Source organism: Miniopterus schreibersii (genome assembly GCF_964146895.1).
Source record: "Miniopterus schreibersii genome assembly, chromosome: 1".
Classification (NCBI taxonomy): domain Eukaryota; kingdom Metazoa; phylum Chordata; class Mammalia; order Chiroptera; family Miniopteridae; genus Miniopterus; species Miniopterus schreibersii.
The window spans coordinates 51,442,802-51,454,508 of NC_138101.1; the positions used below are offsets into that span (position 1 = coordinate 51,442,802).

At 42.4% G+C, this 11,707-nt stretch overlaps 1 pseudogene across 1 annotated transcript; it reads right to left on the reverse strand.

Moving 5' to 3' along the window:
- Nucleotides 1-923: 923 nt before the first annotated feature.
- On the reverse strand, nt 924-3,840 carry LOC308564456 (tubulin alpha chain pseudogene; annotated as a pseudogene). Its single transcript has 2 exons — nt 3,778-3,840; nt 924-2,261 (listed from the first exon to the last, which is right to left on the reverse strand). The product of its transcript is annotated as a tubulin alpha chain pseudogene (transcript).
- Between the last annotated feature and the right edge of the window lie 7,867 nt (nt 3,841-11,707).

An 11,707-nucleotide genomic window follows, 5' to 3' on the forward strand; every position in this document is an offset into this window, starting at 1 on the left:
TCTGGAATCCTGTGTCAACCAATAGGACTGAGCCTTCCCCATCCACTTGGAGCTGTGCAGCCTCATCCCCCATCAGCATCTTCACCAACCAATCGGTGGCTCCACCCTGCCCCATCAAGACAGTAACTTTTGGACCAATCAAACTCTGAAGATTTGAAGTCCTCATTTGCATGAGAACAGATTCATCAGGAACCAGGGGTGGGGACTTCTGTGTAAGCCAGCTTCCCACTGGCTCAGAGAACTTACTTTTCCTTTCCATCAAGGACGAAGGCTGCATTTCCCCTGCTAGAACTAAAACACCAAGGACATCTCCCTGGACTAGAGTGGAAAAGAATGGGCAGAGCAGAGCAGAGCAGTCTAGCCAGAGAGGGCCCTGGAAACACACTGTAAAGTATATGATTGTCTAACCATTTTATTATTCACTGTTTTGTTTTGCTTTCTCTTTTTCTTTTTAAAATTTTTTAAAATATATTTTTATTGATTTCAGAGGGAAGAAGGGAGAGGGAGAGAGAGAAACATCAATGATGAGAATCACTGGTCTGCTGCCTCCAGCATGCCCCCTATGGGGGATCGAGCCCAAAACCCAGGCATGTGCTCTGACTGGGAATCGAACAGTGACCCCCTGGTTCATTGATTGATGCTCAACCACTGAGCCACACTGGCTGGGCTCTATTTTTATTTACTTTTCAAAGGAAATTATGCTTAAAAGGGTACATGGCATATTTTTTGTTTCTGTTTCTGTTTTTCTTTCTCAGTGCCCTTACTTTTAAACATGAGGGAAAAATCGTACAGGAATACATGAAAAAGACAGACATGATCACAGGTAAAAGCGAAGACAATCAAACCAGAAAGCTTTAACGCCTATCAGCTGTTGAGCCTGAAGTTCTAAGTATGACATGTTGCAGGGCTGAAAGGAGTGGTAATTAGCATTCCTCTCCTCCTTCCTCACCCTCTCCTTCAACAGAATCCACACCAACCTCCTCATAATCCTTCTCAAGGGCAGCCATGTTCTCATGGGCTTCAGAAAACCCTCCTTCCTCCATGCCCTCACCCACGGACAAAGGCACACCTGGCATACACCAGGTTAAACTGTAGTTCAGGTGAGCCCAGGCCTCAGCAATAGCTGTGGTATTGCTCAGCATGCACACAGCTCGCTGTATTTTGGCCTGGTCTCCACCAGGTACCGCAGTGGGAGGCTGGTAATTAATGCCAACTTTGAAGCCAGGGGGGCACTAGTCCACAAACTGGATGGTGCGCTTGGTCTGGATGGTGGCAATGGCAGGATTGACATCTTTGAGGACCACGTCACCACTGTACATCGGGCAGCAAGCTATGTATTTACTGTGGCGAGGGTCACATTTCACCATCTGGTCTGTTGGCTCAAAGCATGCATGGGTGATCTTTTCTACAGAAAGGTGTTCATGGTGGGCTTTCTCTGCAGAGATAGCAGGGGCATATGCGGCCAGAGGGAAGTGCATGCGGGGATAGGGCACCAGGTTGGTCTGGAATTCCTTCAGGTCAACATTCAGGGCTCCATCTGACCTGAGGGAAGCTGCGATATGGGACACAATCTGGCTAATAAGGCGGTTAAGGGGAGTGTACGTTGGGCGCTCAGTATCAAGTTTTCTACGACAGCTGTTGTAGACGGCCTCGTTGTCAACCATGAAGGCACCGTCAGAGTGCTCCAGAGTGTGTGGGTGGTGAGGATGGAGCTGTAAGGCTCAACTACAGCTGTGGAAACCTGGGAAGCTGGGTAAGTGGAGAACTCCAGGTTGGACTTCTTGCCATAATCGACAGAGACACTCCATCAACAGGGAGGTGAACCCAGAACCTGTTCCCCCACCAAAGCTGTGGCAAACCAAGAAGCCCTGAAGAGCTGTGCACTGGCCAGCAGGTTTCTGAATTTGGTCCAGGATGAGGGTAATGATCTCCTTGCCAATGGTATAGTGTCCACGGGCATAGTTATTGGCAGCATCTTCCTTGCCTGTGATGAGCCACTCAGGGTGGAAGAGCTGGGGGTAGGAAGAGCTGCCAACTTCATCAATAACTGTGGGTTCCAGTTCTACAAACACTGCCCTGGGCACATGCTTGCCAGTGCCTGTCCACTGAAGATGGTGTAAAAGGCGTCATCTCCTTCCCAAATGGTCTTGTCACTTGGCATCTGGCTGGATGCCATGTTCCAGGCAGTAGAGCTCCCAGCAGGCGTTGCCAATCTGGACACCAGCCTGGCCAACGTGGATTGAGATGCACTCACCATGGCTCTGGGGCAGCAGGTGCAGACAATAGTAGTCACCGGGTCCCGGTTACTGTCCCCGACAAGCTAAGAGTTGAGGTAAGTAACACTCTCTACATGACATATTTTTTGAAGTGTAATCTTCGGTCACTGATAATGAAAAATGGTAGAAGGACACAGAAAATGAGAAATGTATGGTATTGAAAACTATGACTGGGACTGCTGGAACCTTTTGAAGGCCATCTAGGTTCTGAAAAGTGTAATGATTTTGGAAAAGTCAACAGTGTTCTGAGGAAGACTTGTGTAAGGTGTTTGTAAAGTGTCTGAATATGTTTTTTCTGAGACATGGTCTAGCGTAGGTAAGACATATTAATCACAATTTATACCTGAGAAGGGATGTTTGCATTATAGTTTGATGTTAAAACTTCCCTTTAAATGTTACTATGTAGTATTTATTCTGGCTGGGCATTCATCAATGAATTGTTGATTGTAGAAGGTTAGTCATTGAGTATCCATGTGACTTATTTCCTTATAGAGGAAGAACTTTTTCTCTAAAGCAACACATGGCTTCTGCTGTTCCCAAACTCTTCCTTTGAATATCCTTGTAAGGAAATAACTCATCCCAGAAAGTGATGTAGAATGAATGGCACAGAATTAGAAACAAAACAATGCTCCTTGGAGTCAGATAAACTTGGCTTTGAGTCCAAGCTCCACAACCTACTGGGTATTGCACTTTGAACAAGTTACCGAACCTCTTTTAACCTAAATTTTCTAATCTATAAAATGGGAATTATAATGGTACTTACATCTTATAGTTGTGTGGAGCATAGGAGAAACTGCACATAGACGTGCTTAGCACGTACGTTGTCTGGTACATAGTGACACCAGAAGTGTGCAACATAATTATTTCTTCAAAGGTGTCACTTGTAAAAATAGGCCTCTATCTCTTCAAGAAACAAAGGCACATCTCTGCTTTATATACAATGTACTCTCACCGAAAGTACATAGACCATTAAATTGAGTTGAAAATCATAGATTAGGAATTGGATCCAAGTTCTTATAAATGATAAAGAGGATAAGGCTTTCCAAGTTTCAGCAGAACAAAAAGAAATCAGTGGGAGGGATCTGGAAATAAAAACAAAAGCACACCAAACTAAACTGCTGGGTGGAAAAAAATCAACAACATGTCATAGCATAGTGATAAGAGTAGAGGCTGTCACCAGCCTGCCTGGGTTCAAATTCTAGCTTTGCTACTCACTAATGTGATAATTGGCAAGTTACTTAACCTCTCTGTGCCTCAGTTTCTTCTAAAACGAGGTAAATGAAAATACCTGAAAGGGTTGTTGAGATGATTCCTTGATGGAATATTCATAAAATGCTTAGAACAGTGCCTGGCATATGGTGAAAGCCATGTAAGTATTTGTTCAATAAATAAATATGACAGTTTTCTTATTACCTTAAAACAAATCTATATTTAGATTGTCAGGGTAACTTAGTATGAAGAGACTCTCAGAAGAAATACTTGTAATTTATGCAAGACTCACTTTTGCATTGTCACTATGTCTTCCAGTCTTCTTTTCCTCAAAAGGGGCATTATTTTGATCCATATAATTGTGTGGGAAGGAGAGCGATGATTTAGTCATAAATCTTATTAAAACTTTTTTTGGTGTGTGAATTTGATTTGTTGGACACAAAATTTGGTGTCCAGCCTTAAGGCTTCCACCAGCATTTTTGGATTGGGCCGTAAGGCCATGGGAAAGTTATGAAAGAACTGACCTTGGCAGTGTTTTTATTTTTCCCTCTAGCTCAGATGAACAAAGGGACCAATATGAACAGAGCATGCTCCAAGATGGGTAGTGAGCCCCTGCCTCCCCAAAACACTAGCATGCTTTTAAAACTTGGAAGCTTTTCATTTTAGATAAGGCTGTAGCCAATTTTTATTTTGAAGCAGAAAACTTTCATTCTTGATAAAGATGTGCTTCTTGCTCATTAGCATCATTATTTTTGGCTCTGAAGTAATATTTAGGGAAAAACATATCTCCGGTTTTCCTTCTGGGAGCAGTTTACTAGATCCCAAAGCATGGATTTTAAACGCATGGCTTAGTTCTAATTAAAAAATATTTTTACTTATTAAATCCAATTTGTTTTTCTGACATCTATTTTTGTTCGTTTACTAATTACAGAGTCACTACACCCAAAACAATTCCAAACTCAGTAACTATATAAAACAATCTCCCTGAGAAGGAAGTTTCTTGTACTAACAGTCCTCTGTCCAGTACTATGGGGCCATGAAAACGACTCTGCAAGCTGAAACCATGCGAGGAAATCTTAACCAATGGGGAGAATTACAATTATTCAGTGCCCTTTGGTGAAATATTAAGGACTGTTTTACTGTTGGTTATGAATGTATAAGGAAATGAAAAAATAGTAAAACCAATATTTATTTAGTACACTGTGATTTAAAACACTAGACACATTGAAAATTAAAATGTTTGTTTGTTAAAAAACTTACTGCTAAGAGCCAGTTAGAATAGGGGGGAAAGGCGTCAAGCTCCCTCCCTCCCCTCGCCAGCCTGGCTGGGACGCTGCAGACTGGCCACCTGTTCCCCCGCTTTCCCCTCTCAGTGTCCTACAGTTAAGACAAATGAAAACTGGTCTCTGGTCTCAACTAGATTTGGCAGCCCTATTGACCTAAAAGTGACCAACAGGGGCATTATAATATCATTATAATAAATTTGCATTGCGGTTTCGGAACCACTCTGCCTCCTGAGTCACCATGACAGTTCCAGGAGGACAAAGAAATTGCTATCTGGAGAGGGACAAGGTCAGCTGCATCAGCAGTCACCCCGCCAGCATCGGAAGCTGAGGACCACCCTATCTCCCCTCTTTGCCTGCATTTAATAAAAACCTCTACCCAGACCCCCTGGGACGTCTTGTCCTCTGACTTTTCCTGCTCTCACTTCTTGAGTGAATACTTTCACTTTAATAAATTTACTGTGCTTTGCTGAATCGTTCTGTCTTGTCTGCGAATTCTTTCTTGTGTGGTGACAAGGACCTGGACCCTGCTATCAGGTTGAGGCCTCCTTTGGCCTCCCCAGATGCCCGCCCGCATTACATGTGGTTTAAATAGTGCTTGCCTTCTCATTGTATACTTATGATGTATAGAGAGAGCATAGTTTCTGTGCCCTGGCTAATTCTCACAGTCCTTTCTAAGTTTGGATCAGCTTCCAGCATTTTATTCTTTGTGCTTTAAATGTAGTAAAATATCTCGGAGAGTTGTTGGTTTATTTTTTAGAGATGCTTTAATGTAAAGTTTTTTTGCTGTTGTCATTTCCCATGGAACATCTTTATCCTTTTACAGCTGCTTTCCTCATTTATAAGGATAAATTTCCTCATGATAAGTTTGCCTTCACTAAGTTCCTCTGGCTGCATAGTCAACAGTCCCATTTGAATTTCACAAATAGCATTACCACTTTTTGTTTCTTTGCTGTACTTTCATGTTTCTTGGCCAGTTCCCTCTTTTAGTGAAACATTTTTGTAAAATGTCACATGGGTTTGTCACTGGGAGACAGGAAAGCACCACATCTCCATGCTTTGCTGTGTGTGAACTGAATTATAGATGTGCAGAGACCAGACTTTGAAAGGAGTGATGTGATTGATCTCTGATCAGCATGTGTATCTGTTATTTACATAGTGATTTATGGACTAAAGAGCAAGCAGTAAAGTTGATACTTTATATAATCATTCAGTTACCATACCGTGATACACAGGGATTGGAACTATGTTGTTGGGGGATAGTGCTATTTAACTAAGCCTGTAGTAACTGAATTTCATGCATATCAGAGCCATGCAAAGTGAAGACTATATAACTTCTACGTTCTCTGTAGTATAAGTTGAGGAGTGTTAAAGCAATGGCTCTCAACATATTTCCAAGTGATCATTCTAGAACACTTATTTGATTACATCATACCTGTGCTACAGATCCTTCAGTGACTTTCTGTACAAGATTGTGAAAATGACAACAATCCTTCCCTCCTCCCTGTACCTAGGCCCTTTTCAATGTGACTTTTTTACTCCTGTGATCAAGAGGTGAAGTCTATTTCCCCCGTCCTGGAATCTTGATTGCCTTGTGACTTGCCTTGGCTGATAGGATGCAGGGATGGTGTGCCAGTGCTTTGCACACTTCCTCTCTATTGGGACCCTCTTCTCTGCTGTGGGAAGCTAGCCTGCTTCAGGATAGATGTACCTGCAAAGGCCAGTTTCCAGCTGACCCAGCAGTTGGCTGTAGATATATGAATGAACCTACCCAATATTAGAATTGTCCCGCTACACTTCCCCTGAAGTGCTGAACCACGGGGATCATGTGCTAACTAAATAGCTTTGTTTTAAGCCCTTAAACTTTGGAGTGGTTTGTTATGTAGCAATATCTAACCGATATTCTTCCCAGAGCTAATAGGGACAAATCTGACCAGGAGGCCTTCCAGCCATGACTTGGACACCCCTAGCGACAGGGAACCCCTACCTTTAATAGTAACCTTTTCTGCTTTTGTGTGTTTTGAAATTAAAAACAAAACATAAACCAAACAATGTGGCTCTAATTATGGTTACCAAAAAAAAAATGAATAACACTGAGTACTCCTAAAACTTATTTCTTTATAATAAATGAAATCTGTTGCCCTGCAGTTTCTATTCATTGAACCTAGTTGTACTTCTTAGGGATAAATAAAACAATCTAAATCTCTCTTCCAAATGGATGTTCTTAAAATACTTGAAGATAGCAATTATGTGCCTCATGGGCCCGTCCTTCATGGTAATTATCTCCAATTCTAGCTGAAATAATTTTCCCCCAAGAGTCATGTCATTTCCACTTCACCAATAAATTCCTCCCCATTGGTCAGAGTTTGCCACAGAGCAGAAATTCCCCTAGTCACTTCCTCTACATGATAAAACTGTCAGGCAAGCAGGAAATGTTCAGATCACTGCTTTGCAGCTGATTCATATGTAGCCATTTTATAATCTGCATTAGGAAGGCAGCTTCTTCCTCCCCCTCTCCCCCCCTCCATCTGGCCTGCCATATCAGGAACTCTTTGGAAATGATACTGAAACTGTTTCAAGGACAGAAAAAAATTAGAAGAGACTAGGATTCAAGTAATTACACTTGCTAGTCACAGGTTGGGACCATTCTAGAATCTTTTGTATCTAGTGTTCTTGTTTTAGGTGTGTTCCTTGGACATTTATCCTTTCAGGTGTTGGAACCTTGGAGAACGACTTGTTATGCCTTCCATGTTTCTGATGTTTATTTGGCTTTGCTGTTCGGGCCTCTAAGGCCATAAATACTGATTTTCATTTGGATGACTTCTCTTTGCATCTTGGGTCCAGGAGCAAGAGTGTGGATTCTCACCTAAGATAATAGGAACTGCTTCTCCCTGAAAGCTTGCATAGCAAGCAATGTGCTCACACCAGGATAGAATGCCAGAGTGGAGGCCAGAAGTAGGGACCAAAGTTTGCTGAATATGTGGAGAGCCAAGAATCAAATCTGGAAATATGTGGGTTCTCTCGGGTGAATGATTTGTATATCGGAACACCATTTATTGGTTAGAGAGTATATAATACATGGATGTGTAATCAATCACTAGGGTCCAGAGTGAACAATGTGAAGTGAGTTACATCTGTACATTTTAACTCTCAGTGGGGGGAAGGGAGGAGGCCCTTGAATTTGATTTTTCACAATAATTTTTTGCTTAGATTACTATTGAAGCAATGTCTTCCAACTGGCCCTGTTTTCCAAATTGTGTTCCCTACCACTGTGTTGCATCTTTCATGGTAAAAAATCCTTTGAATATTAACACGTATGCGGAGGTATTTCCAGATTCTCATTTGTACATAGCCTCAAAATTGGGCTATGAATTACCTTTTGAACTCTGGCAAGCATTTTGTCATCAATATAAATGGATTGATGCCTTCAAGTCTATGCCAGTTCCCAACGCTGGACCCTGCACATTTTATATTAATTGCCACCTTCTCTATGTCAGTGGTATTCTACTTACAACCCAAAATCCTCTTCTTCCATCCCTGATTTCTTCCAAATGTCTGTTGTTACTGGTAACATGCAGCCTAGACCAGGGTTCCCCATATCTTCCATGATCACCAGCCCCACAGAAGCCATTGTGAACCCTGAGAAAGAAGACGCCTACTAAGAAGGGCTCCTTGGGGCTACCTGGGCTTAAAACTTTTAAAACAGAGCCTAGCATCCATTTCTACACAGGGGTCTCTCACACAAACTGCACTTTAGGGAGACGCCCGCCCTGAGCTGCCTTCCTGCACTGTGATTCTGCCACCTGAGCCGCGCTTATAAAGAGTTCCTGGAGTCCTATTCAACCAACAGGACTGAGGCTTTCCCATCCAATCAGAGCTGTATAGCTCTGACCAACCAGACTGACCCTATTCTGACCCATCAGGACAGTGCTTTTTAGACCAATCAAACTGTGAGTATTTGGAGTCCTCATGTGCATGAGGACACACCAATGGGACCAGGGGCAGGGATTTCTGTCCATATAAGCCAGCTCACCTCAGGCTTACAGAGCACCGTCCCTTTGCACTGAGGCCGGAAGACTGAGTCTGCCTGGCTGATCTGAAACACTGAAGCCCTCTCTGTAGAGCAGAGTGGAGCAGACCAGTGCAGGTCGGAGCAGACTGGCACAGAATGGAGCAGACCAAGCAGAGTGGGGCAACCAGGGCAGCACAGTGCTGATCCGTAAGGAGCAGGGCAGAGCTGCCTACCTGGAGAGGGGCCTGGCCCTAGGGCTGCCTGGCCCCAGGGGTGCCTCACGGCCGTGCTGTATTATAATTGAGTTGTTTTGCACTGAATAAAGTTTCCTTCTTCACTGCACCCCAAATTGGGGATTCCTTTTGGTGTTGAATTGGTGCCCATGACCATTGGTTGGCACCATTAAGTCTTTAGAAATTCCTTCTGAGGTAGGTAAAGTAGGTAAGGGCTGGGGTGAATATCATCCAGCCTGCTAGCCATCAGGATTTTCTTGGACTTTCACATTCCCAAAAGCTCCTATGGCGTGGAGTATGCCTGGGTCTCTGAGACATTCTCTCTTAAATTCCCTCTCCTTTAACCCTCACTCCCCCACCCCAGTCTGCAATCACCATCCCAGCAGTTTCCCTAACTGCCCTGTGCCACTGATGTTGAATCCCAAAGGCCCTCACAACTCATGCCATGTTCAGGTCTCTTCTTTCTTCACAAGGAGTCTAATAATTTGGTGAGGGACATACCTACTTCTAAAATGATGATTTCATCTGAGATCAAACTGGGTTTTCCACTTTAGTTCACAGCAGCCTGGATAAATTGAAAAACAAAATGACAAAATAAAACAAAAAACTTGTTACCTGTATGTCGTTTGGGCACCCGGTCCCTCAAAGAGTTGGCTAAACTTGGCTCCAAAGCCCACTATCATGCTCTGTGAGGGTCCAACATCATGCTTCTCTCTGCCTTCACCATTCCCCTTCCCTTCAGCTGTCTCTGATCAGCCCCATGGGATCTTGGAGATGAAATCTCTATAGTCATTATTTTCTACTCACCAACCTTGGAGCTTCCATGATTTTTTCTTGTAGGCCTGCATGAAGAGTGGTGGTGGTGGTCTCAGAGCGATGCCATATTGTAGGATTTGCCATTCTCTTTCCATCACCCCACCTCCTCCTTTTTCTTCTGAAATACCACAGGATCCATCCCCTTGTCCCACATAGAACATTCTACCCTCATTCAGACCCTCTCGGTTTCTTGGCTTCCAACACATACACACAGGTTTGGTAAGGCGTTTCTGTACAACTACAGCACTCCCCTTGAAGGAGATTCTGGTGAATTCAATTTTTCCACTTGATTACACTAGAAAAACAGATTTTGAAAGGTCCTGCTATGGCAGGAACTACTTAAAGCCATGTACTGGGAGGAGGTAATAGTTCATCTTTAGTTTTGTAGTCTATTTCTTTTTTAGTTGATTTTTGCCAAATAGCTTCAAACAGCACAAGCTAGAATAATTTTTACAGGCCTGAGACAAAGAAATACTTCACCCTAGACCCACATATTGTTGATTTGGTAATCCTTTCAATTTGGGTCTCCTTTCCTTGAGACTAACTTGATGCAGGATCTGAGCTAGCGTTATTAACTGTTTTTTCTTTATTTCAGTGAGATACTCCATGCCCTCCTCCCTCACCATTCTCCTTATTCCAGTTTATCAGTTCGCCCCTGTTTAAGTAGATTGTTTGAAAAGAGGGAGGTAGGGGAAAAGAGGAACAGGAGGAGGGGCGGGGAGGGAAACAGGAGGGGCAGAAGGGCTGCTTAATCATTACTGCTATTTTCCCTTGTTTGCTCCAAAGGCAGTCTGAGCCCTGGAGGTCTTTTCCAGTGGAAGACAGTGCACATTCTCTGAAAGAAAATTTTCATTTGATATAGATTATTACGCAGGATTTTAGTAAATGAAAGAGAGTAAAGCTATTAAGGAGGCACATGGCCAAGAACACATGACAAGGAAATGCATTTTTCATCTTTATTGTATTATTAATCATTAAGGGGGGGAAGGACTGTTTCATCCTTTTGTTTATGCCACTATTTCTCTTTCTTGGAGAGTCTTTGTGTTTTACTTATTTTGTCAATTTAAATGAAGAAAGTTGAAGCCTCCTTTTTACTTTAAATACTTAGGGAATTTACAGTTATTTTTCTGGCCTGATATTAAATCCATCTCAGATGGCACTTCAGAGAGTCATTTGCTCATAATTTATTTGATAGTATAACAAAAATGTTCACGTCATACATTTCTGTTTGATGCGATCTTTCCCTCTCTCCATATATATCCATCCTTAGCGCTCTGTCTTTTTTTTCCAGTTTTATTCTCCTTTTAAAATATTCTACAAATAGTTAACATTGTTTCTTGTTGCTTCTTTTGACGCTGAGAATTTTATGCTACTTCCCCTTTAGGAAGAAAGGAGAATGTGAGTCCTAATGCTGCTGCAAAATGACTCCGTTACTTTACAAACACAATTTCCATGAAAATCAGAAATGGTGAACAGAAGGCCCATCAGAACCTGAGGACTGCGTAGGGACTTACCGCAGTAGTAACCCGGCCTAAACTGCTCTAGGCCTTTCCTGACTTCTTTTTGTTCCAGGGTCATGGACCAGCAGAGATGACTTGTTCCTGTACTCTTCCTTCAGATTCAGGAGCGCCTGAACGAGCCGAAATAGTCCACTTCTTTTTATTTGTTAAATAAAATAGATTTACTGAGCAATTATTTTTATATTTTTGTTTGACAACTGCTCTAAATAGTATCAACATTTAACTATCTGCCTTTTTATAATTTAATTTAAATTTTTATCAGAGAAATGCATGTACTCAGATTTTAACAAGGCTTGCAATGAAAAACAGGAATCTTCTCAACAGAAGAGACATTTACTAGTTTCAACTAGCTCTTTGG